Raw genomic sequence first — 24035 nt, 5'->3', positions numbered from 1 at the left:
TCTCATTGGCTTTCTCCTCCGCCCCACAGTTCTGGGACATGAACCCAGGGCCTTGTATATGCTAGGCAAGTACTCCATCACTGAGCTACACCCCCAGCCTTCAATGCTTTTAACGACTTGCTAACCTTGTTGGAGTAGCCAGAAGCAGGAAGGTGTGGGTGATGTTCCTTTTTGCCAAGGGCCCCAGCATCCCTCCGTCCTGAAGGAGCCCAGCTCAGCCTGGGCTGCAGTAGCCAGTTATTTGGGTTTTCAGCCAAAGACAGAGGTTGGGAGTCCTTGTACCTGTGTCTAATGCTGGCTCAGGCTCCCTGCATCCTCACTCAGGTCTGCCCCCTTGTCCCTTGCTAGGCCTCAGGCCAGGCCAAACTCAATGCTGAATCCTCTGGGGTCGCCACTGTGCCAACCACCTCTGGGCTGGTTCCCTCCCTGACAGCCATAGCAGGGGTGGGGCTGCTGCCCGCCCCAGGCAGAGCTGGACAGCACTTCCTTCTTGCTCCTACCAGGACAGCAGGGAGGGACTTTGCCTAATGAGAACACCCGGCTTTATGTAAATATTCAACTAGTTTTGGAGTATGGAGAGGGCAGAGGCACCCCGCACTAATTTGAATGTACTAAAAAAGCCTTGAGAGAAGATGCTCTTGCCCTTAGGTTGTGGGACTGGATTGGAGATGGAATAAATGTTTTTCTTTTTCTTTTTTTTTTTTTTAAGAGAGAGGGAGAGAAAGAGAGAGAATTTTTAATATTTATTTTTTAGTTTTCGGCGGACACAGCATCTTTCTTTGTATGTGGTGCTGAGGATCAAACCCAGGCTGCACACATGCCAGGCGAGCGCGCTACTGCTTGAGCCACATCCCCAGCCCCAAATGTTTTTCTTTCAAAAAATAAAAATAAAAATGACTGAGGGAGCTTGCAGGAAACTAACATGCCAGTTTCTTCTTTCAATGTTGTAGAAGAGTAAGTTCTATGTCTTCTGGGGAAGAACAGGTGAAGAGGCAGAGAGCAAGAGTACCAGTCTAATAGAAGTTTCTATGGGAACACAAGGAGTCAGGCATAAGAGTTGTTCCTTAAATAGGTAATGATCAAATTGATAACACAAATCTTAAATGACCTCCATTCAACTCAAATTTATTGAGCCACTACTTTCTTGAAATTATGTTAGTATGATATAGGACACAATGGATTTTTAAAATGGTGGTCCCTATGGATAAATTTCCTCAGGGCTAAGATTTGTAGATTCTACTGTCATGCATAACTAAAAAGAGCTAATTTTTAAAAAGGACTGGGGATGTATCTCAGTGGTAAAGCACTTATGGGTTCAATTCGAAGTATAAAAAAAAAGTCAAGTGCTTCAAGGTGTCAGCACCTTGCAACTTCCCCCTAAGTTTCACTTTCTGGGACAAAACAAGGTGGGGGTGGGGTGGGGGGGGTTGTTTACAAAAGCCACCAGTGGGTATTTTATTAGTCAGAGTTCAGTCAAGAAAACAGAAAACAAACTTGGAATTTTGAAGGGAATTGGTTACAGAGTGTGGGGAAACTGGAAGAAGAATGGGGGAAGTTGCAGAAATCCAGATAAATACCCACAAGAAGCAGCTCACAGCATTAGCATAGCCCTGACACCTTCAAGAGCTTAGACCTAGGGACAGTGTAGAAGAGCACTACCTAAAGAGTTGGGGTCGTGGCAGGAACGCAGCCACCTTCAGAGATACTGCCCGAAGAAGGAGAAAGAAAAATGAGGGAGAAGAGAGCCAGAGACTTCTCTCCTCTTCTCACCTCACCATTCCCTAAAGAGCAGAACCCAGCAAAGGGGCATGAGGATCTGGGGAATGCAGTTTGCCCACTCTCAACCCTAGTGTTGCAAAATACAGCTGAGACAGGGCTGTAAATAATGGCCTCATGAGCAGAGCAAAAGCCAGGTAGATGTAAGATCTTTAAAAATAATAATAATAATTACAAAGATCAAAGCTTTACAGAGGGAGAGGGCATGCAAGAACAGGCATCATGTATACTCTCATGAAAGGAATCATAGAACCAATTTATTATCATGCCAGGGTAATGATAGTATGTAAAGTAGCTGTAATTTTTTTTTTTTGATGATCTGTGCAATTACAGACCACAGTATTTACCAACAAATCTGACAGTAATGCTTTCCCTGGTACTGATAGGTTGTAAATACTCAGAGATGTCTTAGCTAATTCCAGACACATGGAATAGATAGAAAGGTTCTTTGGCTGGAGAATTGGAGGTCTGTAAGACTGAGGAATCCAGGTAAGTCTGCCTCTGACAAGGCAGCAGACACAGCATGGAAGAAGAGCCATCAGGCATGCCCCAGAAAAAGACTCGACTTTTATTGCCAATACCTGGTGTCTGAAGCCACCACTGCATCCCCTCTCATCAATTCAATACATTTCAGCCTGGAACACACACACATCATGGAGGGGGTACAGCTTAGGCAGGATTTAGCCAACTTTTTCCCAGTGTCAGGAAACTAGGTCGCCAAGAAAATGATGACACATGTTTAGAGGAGAAGGACATTCCTGAGGATCCTGAAGCAAAACCCTGCTTTATTCCCAAGAGAAGAATGTCTCGTATGAGGAATTAAGACTGTTGTAGGCATGCTGGGAGTACCAGAGAGCCTAGAGGAGGGGTCACATCTCTCTCCCGTTGTGGCTTGGACACATTCACAGAACATCGGACCTCCCAGACGCTTCACAAGATGCCTGTTCATTTAGCTTCCTCTCCCCACCCCCAGAAAAAGGGGGGATTGGATTTCCATCACCTCCAGTTTGCAGCTGGAGTTTACCAGATGCCTGTCTTTTTTTTTTTTTTTAATAAACTGTGGAAGTGCCTCTGTAAAGCTAAGTGATTAGCTTTTCACATGATTCCTCACATATTTCTGCATGGGCAGGAAATTGAAGTGAATTTTTCAGATATCTGACATTTTATGAAGAATTATTTAAGATTCAGCATTAATTCAAAGAATGCACACTTATTTCTTCAGGAATTAGTGCATGATAGTATTTCCAGGTGTTTTCCTGAATTAGATGTTTTCTAATGGATCTAATTTATGGATAAGTCATATTGCAAAAAAAGAAAAAGGGAAAATCGTCCAGGCTTTGGATACCCTAACTTATCAAAAAAAAAAAAAAAAAAAAACCTTCCATCTTTATTTCCTTGACATTAGCCACTATGCTTCATCTTGGAAGAGTGGTTTGCAGGTGGATCTCTGTAGAGCCACCAATTCTCCATCCCTCCTCCATTGGCACTCTAGAGAAATGCTTCTCAATGTGACTAGTTCCTACATCCAGGTATTTGCTTCTAGAAAGAGGGCCCTGAAACCTTCCTTTTAGAAAGCTTCTGAAGGGATTCTTAGATTATAAGAAAAGGATTTTGGAGATAAACTCTTTCTATCCGATCAAGAAATGAAGTAATGTCTTTGCCTGTGGCTCAGCTGAACCACAGCTGGGCTCTTTCAAGGAATTAATATATAACATCTATTGCTCAAAATACAAACCACGCAAAGTGAATGCATTTTCAGATTACATTAAAGAGGACAGGACCTCACACCTGCCTGGATGAGTCCTAAGCAAAAGCACCCTTGCCTTAAGGTAGTAACAGTCCCCAAGGAAATGTGCCCGCCCACGCAAATCTGCTTCCCAGCTCAACCCCTCTGACCTGAGGCCAAACTGCACTTATGCTCAGCATCTGGTCTTGGACCTTCTGCTTCTACAAAGATCCCTGATTCTATAGCCAAGCACAGAAATTCTCTTTAAGATTCCCTGCTTCTCCGTCTTCCCTGCTCCACTTAAGGTCAGTTTGGGCCTTCTGAGAGATGCACGATGGGTGAACTTTTTCAAGGCTCATGTTATGTCCCGCTCCATCCAGGGGCCCTCAATTCAGGACTCTGCCAGAATCCCAAATTTAAGTTTGTTTCCCTGATAGACCTTAAACATACAGGAAGAGCAGCCAATGTAATTTTCTCCAAGGCAAGAAGAAAATGGATCCCTGACATCCTCTGTTTAATCCCTCTGTTACCTACGGAATTATCTCCACAGCAGCCAGCTCCCTAACCTGTCATTTAGATGAGTTGTTGATCTTTAGAGGAAAGGATTCCACAGCGGAAGTCCACCAGAGGAAACCTGCTGCTAAGGATTCACCGACTCCAGAGCGCTGACCCTGCTCTGCCTCCCCACAGGCAGACCAAGCTCATCTACCACAAGCTGTCTTTTGCTTTTAGTTCATGACAGTTATGGGCATCAGGAGAATTACGTGAGTGGAATGAGGGAATTAGAAGACAATGATGAACTCTCAATTCAGGATAGTATTAATCCAAATTGTAATTATTTAATAGCCTGTTTTCAAGGAGAGAGTAATAAAGATGAGCTATATTATGATGGAAAGGAGCTCATTATTTTTCTGGCCAGCCACATTAAAAGTTAGTGTTTGGAAGTTCCCAAAAGAACTTGAAAATGTCCAGATTTTTTATTAAATGAAGAATTCGGATAAAATGAAAATTTCATCCTGATCACTTGGAGAAAAAAAAAATTGGCAGCTTTTCTCTGTCTTTTCATTGGTCTCTCATCTTACTGGAAAGGCGCTTCTGAGATTTAAGCATTTAGCCTGGGGACAGGTGTTTTGTCTTTTATTTATATGTGAGTGCTCCTAAGCCAGTGCCCTATTAATTCCAACTGCTGTTACTGGACATTTTCTTTGTCATCACTGAGTTGTGACAGGAGAGAGGGCAGCATCCTGAGATCAAGTTAAGGCTTGTTTGGGAAATGGATCAAGTGTCTACTTCTTTGCCTTTTCCCTGCCCACTCTTGATGCTTTTCCAATCTCAGTAACAAAACTTACCCTAAAAGAATCACAGAGCTTTGGAAATGTAAGGAACCTTTTAACATTATGTCACCCAGCCATTTTATCTGTTTTGGTTTTGCTTCAAAATTATGTGCAGAGTTTAACAGAGAGCTTATATATTTTGTTAGGAAAAAGAACAGATCCTTGTCCACCTCTCGCACACTTGACTGTCCCTAGATGCAGCGAAGTTCAACACTCTTAGCTAATTCCTTTGCAGTTAATTCCATCTCTCTAAATAGCATACTTATGTTGCTCTTTCTTCATCATTCAGGTTTAGGCCTTAGCTAATAACTTCTCCTTCAAGAAAGTGAAGATTGATGTCTTTTCCCCACTTTATCGCTACCACATACATGTACTCTTCTGCTTCCATTGCCTCCCACACCACATTTCCTGCTTCATAGTATACCTACAGCATCATGGCACTTAGATCAATATTGAGTATTCATTATGGCTGTGTAAATATTATAGTGTACAGTCATCCTTTATTATCCAGGGGGATTGGAGTTACAAGATCCCCCTGTGGATACCAAAATCAGTGTTTAAATCCTGTATATAAAATCGTGCAGTGTTTGCATATAATCTACACACTTCCCTCTGTATACTTCAGATCATCTCTAGGTTACTTATAATACCTAATGCAATGAAATTGCTATATAAATAGCTGTTATACAGTATTGCTAAGGGCATAATGACAAGACATAAGTTTGTACATGTTCAGTACAAGTGCAATTGGTTTTTTTTCAAAATTTTTCAACTCATAGTTGGTTAACTCTGAGGATTCCCCATCTGCAGAACAGAAAGTCAACTATACTGTAATTTTTTTTCTTTCCTGTATAACTCAGCTTTCCCCTGTAACAGAGAGTTGTCTTGTACTTTCTTAGTTTTTTATTTCTTTTTCTTTAATGGAAATCCATGTTCTTCACCAGTTGCCTTGATTGCTTCTCATACCATTTAAATGCATTAGCTTCTGTTCATTTCATTTTCTTGCAGAAGTTTCCCCAGAGTCTCTGACCTACCCCAGTCTGGACTAGCCATCCTCTAGGGCTTGCTGCATGGTTGTTACTGGGGGGATCTCCCTTCTCCTTTGTTGTAAGAATCGTAGTCACCTGTCTGTGTTGGTTCCCCTGTTTGTCATATACATCTTCCTCTGTTGGTTTACTCCCTCATTCTGGTGAAGTACAATAGAGGAAAAATCCTAGAGGACTCATATGTCTATGTCTTATTGAAACCCTCACACTTAATTGATAAGGGTAGCTAATATTAAATTCTATATTGTAAACCTTTTTTTTCCCCTCCAAAATTTTGAAGGCTTTGCTCATTATCTTTTCCTTCCCAATTACTTGGGAAATCCAGTACTGTTCTGATTCCCAATTTCCTAATGATGACCTATATCATCTTCCCAGTATCTTTCCAGTTTTCTCTCAGTGTTTCACGATGGAGCTCCTTGGTATAGGTCTGTTTTCACCCAGGGTAGGAAGCACCCAGAGCATTCTCCATCTGTAAACTATGTTTTTAAAGTATGGGGAATTTTTCTTAATTTTTTTTTAAATTTCCTCCTCTCTTTCTTCTTCTTCCTTTTATGCATGTAGAATCTTCTGGATTTGTACTCCAACATATTTACTTTTCTCTCTTCATTTTGATCTGTTTATTTTTCTGTTCTATTTCTGAGAGGTTTCCTCAACTTTATCTCCTAATCCTTCAACTCCATTTTTAATTTCCGTTACCCTATTGTCTGAGAATTCTTTTTCTTCCCTGAGGTTTTGTTTTTGGCTTAGCCAGCTTTCCTTATTTCATGGTTGTCATTACTTCTCATTTCTCTCTGAGGTTATGAGGATTGTAATTCCGGTCTTGCCCTGATTCTTTTTTTTTTTTTTTTTTAATATTTTTTTTTTTTATTTTTTAGTTCTCAGTGGACACAACATCTTTGTTGGTATGTGGTGCTGAGGATCGAACCCGGGCCGCACGCATGCCAGGCGAGCGCACTACCGCTTGAGCCACATCCCCAGCCCCTTGCCCTGATTCTTGTCTCCTCTCCCTTTTTGGTCTCAATCTTCATTCCGGTTGCCTTTTCCTGTTTGTTTTAGCCTGCATCTTTCATATTGGACACTCTAGTCAGATGTTTGGGTCAGTGGCTAAGCTCTACTAAAAGGTGACTTGGATGGGATCTTATGATGGAACCAATGTTAGTATCTTTCAATCTTTGCTGTTGAGCTGGCCACACTGACTATAGAGATGATTCCAGTTTCTTGTTTGATAGGTAAGTCCTGGCTGGCAGCCTCCTGGGACATCTGATAGGAAAGAGACTAGGTCTTTCAGCATCTAATAATGCATATTCTCTTTCTCTCTCTCTCTCTCTCTCTCTCTCTCTCTCTCTCTCTCTCTCTCTCTCTATATATATATATATATATATATATATATATATATATATATAATTGAGGATATATATATATCCTCAATTCCTTCCTGTGTCTCTCAGTCCATGGATCCTGTTCTATGGTCTCATCAGAAAGTAATGATTGCAATAGCTTGAATAAGCACTTTATAAAAGAAGAATTACAAATGGCTTAGAAGCACATGAAAAGATGTTCGTAGTCATTGGTTATGAGGGTGATACCAGTTAAGATCACAATGTGACAGCACTGCTCTTAGGTCATAAGGAGGTGCTGCCACTTCAGAAAACAGTGTGGCAATTTCTTAAAAAGTTAAAGATATACTTACCATATGATCTAAAAACTCTACTCATAGAAGAGAAATAAAAACATGTCCACAAAGTAAAAAAAGAAGAAAATAATAATAAAAATTAAATTAAATTAAAACCTTTCAGTCTTCTGCTGGCTTAGAACAGGCTATTCACCTGGCTGTATTTTTCCTTGTTTTTCCCAGTGGCTTAGGTTTTGGGTCTCCTGAGTTTGCTGAGTTGCTTACTGCCTGTCTGTGTGCCTTCTAACTCCAAAGTTTTGTTTCTGTGAGCCTTTCCTCATCTTCTGCCCTTCTAATAGGTATATATCTTTTCTTAAAGCTTAATTATAGATTGTCAATAAAATTAGACATATCTGCCTCTGCTTCCTTGTCTGTAAACCCAAAGAGGACTAGAAAAGGTGCTGAGTGAGGATTCTTGGGCAGCAGCATAACTAAATAGCAGGACCAGGGCCACAGCCTACAATTCCTGATGCTTACTTCCAGGCAGCTCTTTCAAGATAGACAAAATCACCAATAATGGATGAATCTATACTAAGCAGGTTTCTGATTGGGGTGAATGGGCTTAAAAGGTTATTTCATAAAGAATTCTTTGCATTTCATGTTTTTATGAGCAAGTTATAATTATACATAATAGTGAGGTTCATTGTGACATTCATACATGCACACAACGTAATTTGCTCTGTTTCACTGAGTTCTCTGTATTTTAGTTTTGACAAGCATCTCATCACTAGACAGAAAGTTGGGAAGTAACTGAGGTCTTCCCAATACCATCATGCTGCACAGGCAAGCCCCACATAAGGGAAGGCCTGGGATCAAGTGCTGATAAGATGGCAGTGGCCATGCTTATGATGCTTTTTAACTTTGGTACCTCTTCAACTTTCCATGTAACCAGAGTTTTACCAGGTCTCACGTACATGTGGGAACAAATGGGGATTCTAGTCAAATGCCCAGATTTCACTGGTACTTGTTCCACCTGCAGTGGCAGATGCCAAGTGCCCTGGCAAATACTGTCCAGGTTTACCTGTAAGTCCCTGGTGCCCCCTGAGTGCATACAAACGAGTCCAGTCCCATTGAGAGCCACTATTGCTCCTTGTCTCCCAGCAGACCCTGCCGTCTCCCACCAGGACTGCTTCATGACACATGGGGAAAGCACCTTTACTTGTTATGCTTAGACTGATATTTTATAGATATTCTTCCTGTTTTAACTTTTTTTTTCTCATCCTGGGAATTGAACCTAGAGGCACTTTACTACTAAGCCACATCCCACAGCCCTTTTTATTTTTTGTTTTGAAACAAAATCTCACTAAGTTGCTTAGGCCCTCACTAAATTGCCAAGGCTAGCCTCAAACTTTCGATCCTCCTGCCTCAGCCTCCCAAGTTGCTGGGATAACAGATGTGTACCACTATGCCCAGATCCTATTTTAACTTAAAACTCTCTTGCATACTTACTTCTTCCCTCAGCCCAGCCCCACCCCTGTTTGTTCTTACCCTAGGAATCAAACATAAGTCCTTGAAGTTAGCCTACTGTGGTGAACTCGATGTGTTCTCTGATAGCTGAGGGCCTGAGTCAATTCATTTTACCTTCATAGTGTTTTCTCAACCCTCAGCAAATCAACTTACATTGGTCCTGCCCCTCCAGCCCACCAGAAAGTTCTAAATTCTCCAAATAAACATTGCTTTGTCTCAGCATCTCAAGCTAGGATATTTGCCACATCTCTCAATATATTCTTGGATACTTTAATTTTATATCCCAACATTTGGGTAGAGTCTTCTAGTCACAGGGCAGTGGATAAGATGCTAGAGAAGTTGGAAAATATTTGCTCCTAAGAAACTACAGTGTTTGTAAAAATCAATGCAGTGGAAAGAAAGTAGTATTCAGTTCAACATAAGATCTACACAACATGAGTTCGGAGGATGGAGTAGGGCAAGATGACCAGTGCAGAGCTGGCTATGATCCTGGCACTAAAGCAAGCATGCCAGAGGGCAAAACCGCATAACCCTGATGGTTATTATCGTTCACAGTCTTTGGCATAAGTGCTCAGAAAAACGTTTCTTAATTATCCAAATGCAACATTTGAGGTGCTTATGTTTGGTTGAACTAAGAAGGTATCCCCAATGAAAAATGAAAATGCCATTGTATGAAGAATTTAATTCCAGGAAGATGTGTATTGATCACTTGCTCCTATCCACATTTGCAACAATAATTAATATGTCTGAATTTTCAAATGCAAACAGATGCCTTGAGCTCATCAGCCCAGGTGCTGTGAAACAGAGTTCTCCAATTTGCTCTTGATTATCATTCGTTTCATGTATCATCCTGTGGTTAAGACAGATTTTAAATTCATTTCCTTGCCTCAGTGACATGAAAACAGCTCTTGATAAACAAGGGGCGCCACATAAAGCCCTCTCAGTATGAACTGCGGGGAACCAGGGAATTGGATATTTTTGTTGAAGAGCCTGCAGCTCTCAGATGTAACTTGAGTGTGGCACTTCTTTGCCAAAACAGGAAGATAGGTCACCAGAGAGCTGGCCTCAGATTGAAATAATTACATGATGGGGGGGCTGGGGGGATGGTGAGAACTTCATAGTTTATAGCATTTACCTAATAATGTCCATGTCTTTTTAAAGCACCAATAGAGAAGAGAACTTTTTAAACTGACTACCATTATTTAAGGCATAGTTCTTACATTTTGATTTATGATAATCCCAAAACACATGTATTGGATGCCTACTCTATACCATGTAGTCTGGCAAACACTTTATAGGTATTATTTTATTTAATATAGCATCATCATAACTCCACCAGCATATGCACTGGTGGAGTTAACAAAAGGGACTTATTTAGAAACATAAATCATGGGTAGATAGAAAAATCAATTTTTGCCAAGAGCATGGTGTATACAAACCTAAAACTGTATAAAAATATAATAATTTGACACACAAAATGAACTTCTCCATACTAATGAAGCTTTTTTCCTTTAAAATCTGTAATTACTCAACCACTATGAATATATTCTCAGATGTATCATTTTAAAGTATTCCTGTTTTGTCCGGGCATGGTGGCACACACCTGTAATTCCAGAGACTGGGGAGGCTGAGGCAGGAGGATTACAAGTTCAAAGTCAGCCCCAGCAGTAGTGAGGCAGTAAGCAACTCAGTGAGACCCTGTCTCTACATAAAATAAAAATAGGGCTGGGATGTGACTCATTGGTTGAGTGCCCCTGAGTCCAACCCCTGGTACCAATTTAAAAAAAAAAAAGTATTCCTATTTTAACCTCATGAAATATGATCACAGTCAATCAGAAAGTGGTCCCATAGCTGACCAAAAAAAAAAAAAAAAAAGAGTACAAGCAGATAGTCGAGTCCGTGAAAGGGGGTTGGGCATAGGTCAGTGTTGGTTGCATCTACATGTTGGTAGAGAAGGTATTTTATGAGTCTTGTTGCTGCATTGTCAAGCAAAAGTGAGCCTGGGTGTCAGTCACAGTGATTTCAGCCGAGTTCGTAGGTAAGTAAGTGCTCCTCAACTCAAACATTCCCACCTGTCTGTTGAGCCTGCTGTGAGCCACCAACAGATGTGCAGAGATCCTTCTCCCTCAGTCTTTAAGGTGATGAGGGGTGGGGGCCAGCGGAGACCCCGGGGTAATTCACCTTGTGCAGCAGTCTCCTCCATGTTCCCCAACGGGCAGTTCCAGTGGTTAAGACAGATTTTAAATTCATTTTTAAAATGAATTTTTCAAGTGCCATGAATGTTATGACACTGAAAATGATTGAGCAGTGTTGTCTAAAAAAAAAAATTGATATGAAGTCCAGAGGTCTACAGTCCCCCCCGGGTACAGATTCGCAGTGATATCCTCTGGGTTCCACATTCTTTCCATCTTTCTGCTCCACCATCCTTCACTTTTTTGGTTTTTGCTCTTCTTATTTTTTTGCTCCTTGGTCACAAAACGGCTTCCATAGCTTCAGACATGTCCTCACCCAAGGGACTCGTGCAGAAAGGAAATAGAGCCAAGGGGGAAAGATAGGAGGGTGGTTTCTCATTGCAGGGCTCTAGGGAGAGTTTGCCCCCCTGTGCCCTCAGCAGCATCGTGGCCAGAAATGTGTCATGTGGCTGCTCCAAGTTGCAAAGTGGGCTGGGAAGAGCCTTGCCTTCCCAAAACAGCTGTAGGAGGGGAAGAGAATTATTGTTGTCACCTTTCACTGGGTTCATGCAGGAAGCCGCTTTAACAAAAGACAGGTGAACAAAAAGGAAAGCATAAAAATTTATTTAGTTTTCTATGGCATCAAGATTATTCAGCTCATCGCCATGGGTACAATCCCCAGCATGCACGTGCATGCACACACACACACACACACACACACACACACATAAAATAAAATATGCATATACCCATATATACATATATATGTACACATATACACATATATATTTAATTTTATATATTATTCACTTAATATTCTGGTTTTGGAAAAACAGAATAAATTTTTGTTTGGGTATAAAATATTCCTGTTTTGTGCAGAATCAAAGATTTGAGCATATTTATCCTCTTGGAGTTATTTTTCATATACAAATAAGAAAACTATCCTCTCAAAATTCAAGAAAACCAGTAAAGTGCACTTAAACTCATAAAGCATATGATTAGCTATTTAAGATAAAAAGATTAAGTGAGTTTCTGGTCAAGTCAAACAAATTCTTGCTGCCTCATAAAAAAGACATATGTTTTATTTTCAATGGAAAAACTAGAGTCTTTTTTTCTTTTTCTAAAGAGAGAGAAGATTTTTTAATATTTATTTTTTAGTTTTCAGTGGACACAACATCTTTATTTTACTTTTATGTGGTACTGAGAAAATTAGAGTCTTAATACTTATTCTACATACTCTTCACCTGCAGTTCTCTGATGTTAAGGGAGTTATTTCGTTCATCTAGACTGAATCAAGAGCTCAAAGGATTAAAATGATTGAGGAAGTTGAGTGCAGTGGTGCACAACTGCAATCCAGAGTCTAGGGAGGCTGAGGTAAGAGGATCTCAAGTTTGAGGTCAGCCTCAGCAACTTAGTAAGACCCCCATCTCAAAAAAAAAAAAAATGATAGGAGGGGCACGGTGGTGCATGCCTATAATTCCAGTGGCTCAGGAGGCTGAAGCAGAAGAATCTTAAGTTCAAAGCCATCCTCAGCAACTTAGCAAGGTCCTAAGCAACTAAACAAGACCCTGTCTCAAAATAAAACATATAAAGGGTTGGGATGGGCTCAATCTCCAGTACCAAAAAAACTATATGTATATATAGGGAAATCTGTGGCCAAGCTTACTATCCTTTGTGATACCTTGTCTTGCAACTGATTTAATTCCTTTTTACTTCTTTTTTTTTTAATTTATTTTATTTATATATTTTTTATTTTGTTATTTTTTAGGGGAGAGAGAGAGAGAGAGAGAGAGAGAGAGTTATTTTAATATTTATTGTTTAGTTTTTGGCGGACACAACATCTTTGTTTGTATGTGGTGCTAAGGATCGAACCCGGGCTGCACGCATGCCAGGCGAGCGTGCTACCACTTGAGCCACATCCCCAGCCCTCCTTTTTACTTCTGGTAGATAGAATTGTGCCTGCTAAGCAGTTAATATTTCCTAAAATAGTTATCAGGTAAATAAGAGAGAAAAACATTTTTAGCAACACAATTGTGTCACACATATTGACAATTTCAGGGCAATTTTTCATTGTCTTCTCCTCTAATTAAAACATTTCAACATAACAAATGACAACAAACTTGGTCCAAAGTCTACTTTTTAATAACTGTGATCACTACTTGCTATTCTCTAGAACCTTACTATTCTGCCTCTCAATCTGAAATGCCACCCTCCTTTTACTTTTGAGAAGAACCTTTTCCTTTTTTTACATGCTAAGGAATGACCACAAGACCTCAGGCATCCTAAGCCCAGTTCTACCACTGAGCTACACCCCAACCCTTGAAAAAAGAACCCTTATCTCAATGTGTTTTTGAAAGAAACTTATTCTATTCAGATTATAAGGCATAACCCCTTGTCCTTTCCAAAGCATTTCAACCATTCAGGACTGGCTACATAATTGGCAGGATCTCATGCAAAATAAAAATTTGTGACCCTTGTTCAAAAATCTTTAACAATTTTGAGATGACAGCAACAGAGCATTAGTTAAGCACAGGACCCTTCCAAACACCGGAACCCATGCAGCTTCAAAGGAACTGCATACAATGTCATCCCTGAGACCATTTCTAAAAGGAAGACACTTTTGATGTTCCTGCCCATAAAGGGTATGCATTCTTTTAAGCTATTGCAACAACTAACACTTCCCCTGTTCAGGGGCTTTTATTTCGGGAGCATCTGGGGACAGTTCATTATAAAGCCCATACCTAAAACTCTGTGTTTCCGGTGTATCTTTGATTTAAATCACTGAGCTGTGACACATGGGACGATATTTCCTTTGACTGCATTCTTTCCACCGTGGGCATTGAGTATTTGGTGGTAGTGATCTCAGGTGCTTTCTTCCTGCTCTGACAGTAGCTTTCAATGGGTCAGATTCTTCGAGCCAAATTAAATTAAAACTTGAGATATGATCCCCCAAAGAATAGAGAACTTGAATTAAAATGTACCTCCGGGAAGTTTGAGCAGCTGCTTATTTTCCCCCATCTCCCTTGTTTTTTCAGCTCAGTGCATCTGAGCACCTGGTGTTCAATATCTGAAGAAAATGAAATCAAAAGCATTTTTCTTCCCTAATCTTTAAACTTCCTTCTCTTTGGCTAGTGGTCATCATTCTTCTTTTGTATCAAACTGCTTTTGTATTCAGGCCCATCCAAGATCACCTCAACTTGTTTGTTTTGGATTTTGAATCAAAGAGGCACTAAGAAATGTATGTGCTTCCACCCTCGCCCATAATCCCTTTACCCTGACAGAGTGGACAGAAAGGTCTCTTGGGGATTTATGAAAGGGTGATCAGGAGGCCTTTAAGAAGTAAGGGTCCCTCAGGGTAGTTAAGGTCTAATATTTATTCATCATGAGTAAACATCCGATCTTAGCTGTCTCAGAACAGGGCATGTATTAATACCTTGAACTTGGAATAAATTGCATCTCAGTCCTGCGGTTGCCCTTCTGTGAAGGGTGCTCCCTTGGGTCTGCTGTAGAATAAGCAGTACTTGACCCTGGATTGCCCTGACTCCCTGTGCAGTCCAGGAAGCTGAAGAGGCACTCACGTGGGTGCAGGCTGAGCGTTGTTCTTCCCAAGGGAAGAGTCAAAAGCCAAGCATGGATGTTACAAAGGAATGATTGTGCTACCTAAGGCAGAGTTTCATCGTGTGGTTAAAGAATAGGCTGCTCTGAAAATGCAAAGTCTCTCCTGAAACTGATCAGCCATCTGGGGGGACTGTTGTAGAGGAGGAGAAGCAGTGCAAGGTGTTTTCTTTGAGATAGAATGCTTTTAGGCTCTCTTGTAACCCTGCCGTTCTGGAATTTTCTTGAAGTACCTCCCAAGAGGACATGACTTGATCTCGTGGGAGGGAAAAAGCATCTGTTACACATATAATGCCTCTCTTCTCTTCCTTATGAACAGAGCAGAACCAAATCAGAAAGCACATGGCCTGTGCACACTGTGTTTCCTTTGAGGAAACCGCCAGGACCTATGGCCAGGCTTTGTTTGTTCAACCAGGTAACCCAGCATAGAGTTTTTGAATTAGAATGCCCCTCTGAAATTGACCAGAGAAATTACTGAACCTCACTGGGCCTCAATCTCCTCATCTACAACAAAAGAATAATGATATCTAGCTCAAAAGATGATTGGAATGCTGGAAGTGATGGTGGTCTGTAGTCACAGCTACTCAAGAGGCTGAGGCAGGAGGATCACCCGAGCTCTGAGGTTCAAGGCCAGCCTGCGCAACACAGAGACCCTGTCTCTTAAAAAGAAGAAAAAAGATTATGATGAAGATGAGATGTATATGACTATCTAGTACAGAGAATAGAATGGAATACTCAAATAATAGATAGTTAAATATTATTTTTGAAAGCATACTACATGCTGGGCACTATGCCCAACTAGCAGGATCAAAGGACACCTAGGACTCCCCTGGGTCCCCAGAGATGAATAATTCCACATCATTTCTACTTCACCTCTGAGCCTCCAGCTTAGAAGCAGTTTCATCACTGGTCTTAAGTTTTAAGCAATTGACTGCTCCAATGGTAGTGGATTATCAGAACTTATTAACATTAGTGTCACTAAAGTTGATATACAACCCCCCTCTGCTGAATTTGACTGGCTTTTAAAAAAAAATTTTAAGCAACTATGGAGCTGTGATTTAATCTGAAAAATACAGGGATAAAATGGGTGCAGAGAGTGCCCCTGGAAAGGCTAATTCACTGGTCAGCCATACTTTACCATGGCCACCTCGGATGGACAATCTAGTTTGGCAAGACAAAGCCTTTCAGCCTGCATTAATACACAGCACACACTAGGAGTAGCTTAAAAAATTAACCCAATTCCAAACCCCTAGCACATTAGGAAGATACAAATATTGCCCCATAAATGAATGATGAAGTAAATAAGGGCACTCTTAAACATTTGAAAAAGTATAGAGTCTAGAGTTTTGTATTTGCTAAGGGTTAGAAGATTCCCCTGGTCCCTCGGTGGTTCTATACTTAAACCATCAAAAAAAAAAAAAATACAAGTATCTATTTTTTTAAGGCAATTAGTGTTCAGAAAGCAAAACCACAGGGATATGTCAGAAAGCACAGAAGCCAGCTGAAAGAACTCTCAATGGTTAAAGATGGAATAATTTGAGCCATAAAACAACATAGTATTGAATTATCATCCAAAGAATAAATAAATATCCAAGAGCCCATATGGGTATTAATATATGATTGAATAAATAAATGGGGGAGAATAAATGAAACTCCCGTAGAGAATTCCAAATCCTTTATGAAGATACTCCACTGTCAAGGAAGTGGAACACAGCATCCCGTTCCATAACTGGGGTCTATACATAGTGGCAGGCTGCCCAGGAGTGCAGCGTGGAGAGGGAGGTGGGGCAGCTTTACAGAAGGCTGATGCACACAACTATAGCCAGGCCATCAAGGTTACCAGTGGTAAGTCATGTTGATGGTGTGTAGCCTTGCGTGGTGGGAGGAGAATGGCATTTTGCCTCTGTGACTCTCCTCCCAAACACATAAATACTGTCCAACCATGAGAAAAAACATTAGCCAAACCCAAATTGTAGAGCATTCTACAGAAAGCCTGATTGAGTGCCCTTCAAAACTTTCTTAAGTCATGGAAAATAGGGAAAGTCTGAAAACCATCATGGTTCCTAAGAGCCCAAGGAGACAGGACGACTAAATGTGATGTGCTATCTCATGAATGGAACAGAAAAAGGACATGAGGGAACTAACAAAATATGCATACAGTATAATGTTTAGTTTTTTGTTTTTTAAGGATTTTGCACCTCCTATATCGAAGTGGCAACACAAAAACCCGCACCATCACTATGACCATGCATTACATTAAAGGATCCTTTTGTTACAATGTGAGAGTGTTGGCGGAATCACATTTGTTTAAAAAATGCCTCTTGAGGTTTCACTTGAAATGATGGGAAACTCAGTATTAACAGCTGTGTACACAGGGGACAAATTGGTCTTTGTTGAATACTGTGAGTCTTTTTGCAGCTGGGTTTAACTGATTACTATATGGCACAGATCACATTTAAACCTGCCATAGAATCCATGTAATGCTGAACATGTGTAACTTTGAGTCTCATAGCTCCAACTTCTTACTTTCCAGAATTTAGGGTTGGATCAAAGAGGTATTTCATACATCCATTCCAGTGGTAAGGAAAAGTTTCTGGCTTATATTCAGCCCTCGATATTGGACATTCAGGAAGATTGATTTCTTTATGTCTCAAACATGGATAACCAATCCGGTTATCTCCTAAGAGAAGGCTGGAAGTTGTCAAAGCATATCCCAAGTGCTGCAGGCTTCTGAAACTTTATATGAAAATATCCCCCCACGCTCATGGCTTTTGTCATTCACCATTAATCTAATGTGCTCTTTTTCACCTTACCCCTACCTTTTTCTGCCCTCAGAGAGATGAAAACCAAAGAAGGAAGGCATGTGATTTCTCTGACACTGTTTCTGTGCACACTATTGATTTTTTTATCTTAATACCTTTCCTCAGAAACAATTAGCCCTTCTCTTCCTGAGAAAATGTTAACATTTCCTGTGAACTCATGTGTTGTTTAAATTGATTTCATTTGCATGACTGTTCTTGAATAATCCTGTGGAAGTTGGTCAAGCCTGATGAGTGAATCTAATGAAAGTGGACATAGGTAATAAACTATTCCCCACATATAGTAAGTGGTCTTTTGCATGGGGGTCTTCATGCTGCTTAATAGATGATCTCTGAAGAGATTATATGGTTTCTTAATGCTGCGGTGAGAAGTTTTCTAACAGTTTCCATCCCTAGGTGAAGCACATTGCTAAAGGAAAACAGAACTCCATAAAGCTGGGCACTCAAATATCAAGGCATATGTAACAATTCTGTGAATATAGTACAAGCCTGAGTTGCAAAGGAAATCACTGGAATATAACAATTAGTTGACATAATCTGAAGGAAAAGCTAAACTACCAAGACACTGTCTTCCAGCAGCTCAGAGGAAACAGTCATTCATTGAGCAGTATCCATTGACCTCTGCCCTATCCCAGGCACAGTGGTGAGGGGTAGGATGTAGTTCATCCAGGAGTCTTCATGCCCCATGTTTTCACTGAGCTTGTTTCTAGAGGATCTCAGATCCATGGACTTGCTACTCATGTTGTTCCTTAGCTCCTATCACTTTTCACCCATCGTTCACCAAGCTGCCCAGGACTTGGATTCCTCAGAGTCTATGAGCCTGTGTTGAGTCAAAGGCATAGTGAGGTGCTGGTGCTGTGCTGTGTGTCCCCAGCAGGACCACATGGAATAAGGAAAGGATAGTTCTTCAAAGGCATAGTAGGGCTGCTCTTACAAAAAAAAAAAAAAAAGAATGCATGGGTGAGCCAAAAGAGAAGTCCCCTCTACTGGTGTTAGTCAGCTCTTCATCACTGTGCTAACTAAAATACCTGACAAGAACAACCTAGAAGAGGAAAAGTTTATTTTGAACTCATTTTCAGAGATTTAGACCACTGTCTGCCAACTCCATTGCTCTAGGCCCAATGTGAGGCAAAACATCATGGTGGAAGGGCATGGCAGAGAAGCTCTTCACTTTTCATGGGATCAGGAAGCAAAGAGAGAAAGGGAAGGACTGCAAGGAGGATGAACCCTTCTCAGGCCTGTCCCAGTGACCCACCCCCTCCAGCCATGCCCCACTTGTCTATAGTTACCACCCATTTAGTGCAAGCTAGGATAGACTAGAGAGGACATAGTCCATTCAAGCTAAAAAATAGGGTGATCCATAGATTAGGTTGCAGCTCTCACAGTCTAGTCATTTCGCCTGTGAAAATTCCAGCATCTACACAGCTTTTGGGGGACACCTCGGATTCATGACCATAGCACCACTTAACAGTGCAAAGAAAGGAAAGTGAAGACTCAGCTCTGGCTAGAAATTCTAACTATGCCACTTAATACTTACCTTATATGTTTCCACAGCTTCTCTAAGGGTCTTTTTCTCAGCTGTGTAAAATGGAAATCATCATGCCTCTCTCACAGAATTGTTCCATTTAAATCAGGATCAAATTAAGAACTAGTTGACAGTTTGTTCTAATAATTTCTTAATAAAAGTTAGTTGTATTTTTACCCGACTGTGACATATACATAGCATGTATAGATATTTTCTTCTCTTTTCTACCAAAGGATGTCTCACTACACTCTCTTCATGAATTTTTTTTATCTTAGTATGTAATGCATTCTAGGGTGAACAACGGGTTAGAAGCTTTTCATTGGCATGGTCTAGGGTCTGGCTGTAAAGCTTTGCTTAGTGAACTGTTGCCCTGGCCTCTTCAAAAGGGACATCGTTGCCCAGCTACCACCTGTGCACCACGAGAGACATAAATAGTGAAATCTGCAAACACTGAGTCTCTCCAAGCTATTCCACAGCTCTTTTCCTGTTCAAAACCAAGACAGGCGCCATGTTCTCTGTATTATGCTGCAGTTCTTACATATAAAGGAGGCAGTGTAAGGGAAGTCAGCATTCACTAGCCAGCCAGCCGTACCAGCTTAGAAACCTGTGTTGTGAGATCTCTTTTTTAATTTATTTATTTATTTATTTATTTATTTTTTACCAATAGAGTAGAAGAAGGGAATCAAGAGGGAGAGAGAGGAAGGCATAGGAAAGTACTGGGAAATGAATTCTACCCAATTATGCTGTCCATGTACAAACACACCACAGTGAATACCATTTTTATATATAATTGTAATAATCAAAATTATAGTTAAAAGAAAGAAGGGTGATGGGTGGAATAAAGCAAGCAGATTAGGGGGAAGGAGGAGGAGAGGGGAAGGAAAGGTATCAAAGAATGAGATTGGTCAACTTATGTGCATGTACAAATATGGCATAATGCATCCCACTGTTATGTATAATTATAATGCACAAATTAGAAAATTAAAAATCTAAAAGTTTTAGGAAAAGGGAGGCTGTGTCTTTGGACACAGTGCTTAGCTTCTTGGCCACATGTGCTCCTTGTGTGAAGCTGTTGCACCCTGATGGGTTGTTGAAATTGTAGATGCAGTCGTGTGTGTAAAGTTCCAGACTAAGGGCCTGGATCAGGGGAAGCTATTACTCTCACTAGGGTTGGTAATTATTCTTCTTTGATCTCAGCCACAGTATGCTTAGAAAGCGTAGAATCTTTTTAATTGAACAATGTTTAAAAAAAAAAAAACAAGAAAAGAGAAAAAGACCAGATTCAGAATTTATAAACAAGATGCAACCATTGATAAGAAACTGCCACAAGATGGAAGAGTTCTCACCAGTCCCAGGGCTGGGACTGCCACACCTGACTTCATAACAGGCAACATTATAAAATATCTGTTCTACCTGAGTGTATCCTCCACTTCCCACCCTAGGCTCTTCCAAGAATTGCTTTATGATGTACCGGAAAAGACAGCCTTGTTCTAGAAAGTAAACAGACTTCAATAGGGATGACTGATGATACACATTTGCAAGAAGGTCAAGTATACATTTGGAAACAAGAGAAATCAATGTGTGTTCAGAAGAACAAAGGGAAGGGTGACATTGAAAATCTGTAAAAGGGCCTTAGTGGATATTCAAGTGAATAACATTGAGGGCATATTTGTTGAATTTCTAAAACTCATAAGACATGAAATTGTTTTGGTCATAGAATCTAATCCCCTCACACACACACACAAAAAAAGTAAAACTTTACTTTAAAAATCAAGAAACTGAACAAAATTGTTGCAAACTAAGTCACCTGAATAATGGAATAGATTGAACAGCAGGCATTTTACCAATTGAAAAATAATCAGGAAACTGAGGTACATAGAGGTGACATTACTTACTCGATATCACATATGTAGTTACAGAATCAAGACTAGAATCTAGTCTCAATTCTGAACCCAGTGACCTTTCCATTTATCCATCCTCATATATTATAAGGAATGATACTAACTTTCTAAAATCATTGATAAAGTCTAAAAATGCTTGAAGGAACATTTGTTTTCCCTTAAATTATTTTTCACTGAAACTCTGTGCCATCTAGAATTATAGCCCAGGGTTAATTACATGTTGTCAAGACCAGGCATTCTGCCAAGTCTTTTAAATGCTTATTCATTATGTACTTGTAACAAGACTGGCCTAAGCTTTGATGATTACCGCGGGTGTTTGGTTGTTCCTGGCAATTAGTAGGAAATTGTCCTAGACAAGCAATACTGCGTAAAATGGAGTCATCTCAGATCATCTTTCCTCCAATGTGAGGGAAAGTGTTGCAGAGACAAAAATGGATCATTAACACCAAAGTAGAAGAAATTTTGTTCATATAAACATTGTGAATGTTAGCACCTCAAACCCTGTTATGCTGCATACATGAAGGTGTGCACCCTTTTCAGTTTCCGATTTTAAGAATGAAAAAGAGTGGGCTATAACTTTTATTTTATTTTATTTATGTTTATACCAGAGATTGAACCCAGGGATGCTTAACCATTGAGCCACATCCCCAGCCCTTTTTATTTTATTTTATTTTATTTATTTTTATACCAGAGATTGAACCCAGGGATGCTTAACCATTGAGCCACATCCCCAGCCCTTTTTATTTTATTTTATTTTATTTTATTTATTTAGAGAACAGGGTCTCACTAAGTTGCTTAGGGCCTTGCCAGGTTGCTGAGGCTGACTTTGAACTTGCGATCCTCCTGCCTCAACCCCTGTGCCAACCATGCCCAGCTGAGCTGTAAACTTTTAAAAATCAAAATGTACATTTAATTGTTTTGAACATCTTTTGAGTAAGAAATCAGGAATGAACATATGCATTAAGTGCCCCTTGCTATTTGTTATTTTGGAGAACCCCCCCCCAGCTCCCCAGGATCTTTGGTTCTCTGATATCCACTGCTCCAACATTTTGCCAATAGCCATAATGATTCCAATGAAAGTAACAACTTCAATAGATTATGCTAAAATTGGCTCCTAATGTTTTAATTTTTGCCTTCATGCAGTGGTATGCTGGAGTGGAGCTTGCTCATTCTGGCTTATGAGAATCAACTGTCAAATTTTTCAGGCCAGTTTAAGCACAGCCCATTATTAACACTTAAGTTACATAAACTTACAATTAAATGAATTACATTCTTACAAAGTAGTAACTCAAAACGAATCTCTTTCTAATTATTCTATTACACATCTACCTGTGCTTTTGAGATTATGTGTTTATCCACATAGTGGAAATACTATATAATTGTGATTTACTGTGCAATTGATCCCAACAAACAGTGACATCATATTAAGAGATTGGATTAGAAGTATTTATTCCACAGCAATTGGGAAACATTATAAATTGGTGCTGGGTTTCTGGTTTTGTGGATTATCTGTTTTTCAAACTTAAAAGTACATTGCATTGTAAATAGCACACCTGAATTAATCAGGGGCTGGGATTCTGGCTCAATGGTAGAGCACTTGCCTAGCATGTGTGAGGCACTGGGTCCAATTCTCAGCACCACATATTAAAAAGTGAATAAAATAATGGTCCATCAACATCTAAAAAAAATTTTTTTAAATAACCTCTTAGTGTTTGAAAATTATTTTCCCATTCAGCAAAAAAATCACTCATACCATTGACAAATGAATGAAATTCTGCTATGTCTTTATTTTGTTTTCATCTTTTTAATGTAAAGGAGAATATCCACCAACATTGTATTAGAACTATACATTTATCAACTGCAATCATAGTTTGGCTACAGGTGGAAAAGGTCTACAGAAACATTCTGTGACAATTTATTATGTTGAATTTACACTAAAGACTTTTTTAAATTTTTTAGTTGTAGTTGGTACAATATCTTTATGTGGTGCTAAGGATCGAACCCAGTACATCACACATGCAAGGCAAGAGCTCTACCACTGAGCTACAGCCCCAGCCCCGACTAAAGACTATTTTATGTTTCATCATCTATAAATAGTTTGTCATACATTCCTTTCAATAAAATTCATTTTAAAATATCTTACATACAAATATATCAGCATGGGGGATCCAGAATTCTGTTTATTAAACATTTTACCAATATGCCACTCTCTTGAGACTCTCAAGTCTATAAGAAGTTCATTTCTTCTCATAATAATATTCTATGATAATACTAACAGTATTGAACACAGTAAAAAACATTATAAGAGTCAGCCTCACTAAAACCCCACAAATCTCTTATATTGCCAGAGTCAAGAAGACAATCATGAGAGTAAATCTCAGCACCTCCAGCATTAGGTAGAGAAGAGGACATTTAAAAGTTATCTTCCAGTAGCAGGAGCCTGAAAGACATTTGCACTTGTGTAATTTAAGTCAACCCTGCATAAATTACGAGAGTGTATTAGCTTTCTATTGCTTCAACAAACTACCTGAGCTAATTAACGTATAAAGAGAAAAAGGTTATTTTGGCTCTTGGTTTTAAAGGTTTTGGTACAAGATTGAGCAGACCATTGCCTTGGGCCTCTGGTGAGCATGCCAAAGGGCAATGGCAGAAAGCACATGGTAGGGCAAAAACACTTATATCCTCAGCCATTGCATTGTAAATAGCACACATGAACTTAAAAATAATCTTAAAAAATAATGGTAGGGCAAAAAAATAAGGAAGAGAAAGGGACAAGGGTCCTGCAGTCCCCTTCAAGGGCATACTCTCAATGATTTATGGACCTCCTAGTAAGCCCTACCTAGGTTCTGCCACCTCCCATAGCACTACTGTAGGGACCAAGCCTCAACACATGCACCTTTGGGTGACACTCATCCAATTCATAGCAGGGGGTGATTTTTCTTCATTATATGGATACATAAATAAATAACAAACTCAGAATGAT

The 24035-nt window shown here is 39.9% G+C and overlaps 1 protein-coding gene across 1 annotated transcript in view; it reads left to right on the top strand.

Moving 5' to 3' along the window:
• Pip5k1b (phosphatidylinositol-4-phosphate 5-kinase type 1 beta) overlaps positions 1–24035 on the top strand; it is a 285611-nt gene that overhangs the window by 230576 nt on the left and 31000 nt on the right. The gene's annotated exons all lie outside the window — the stretch shown is intronic.

This window comes from Urocitellus parryii, chromosome 4, assembly GCF_045843805.1.
Source record: "Urocitellus parryii isolate mUroPar1 chromosome 4, mUroPar1.hap1, whole genome shotgun sequence".
NCBI classification, from domain to species: Eukaryota; Metazoa; Chordata; class Mammalia; order Rodentia; family Sciuridae; genus Urocitellus; species Urocitellus parryii.
Note: the sequence above shows the minus strand (reverse complement) of the source record. Positions and strands in the feature narration are given on the sequence as shown.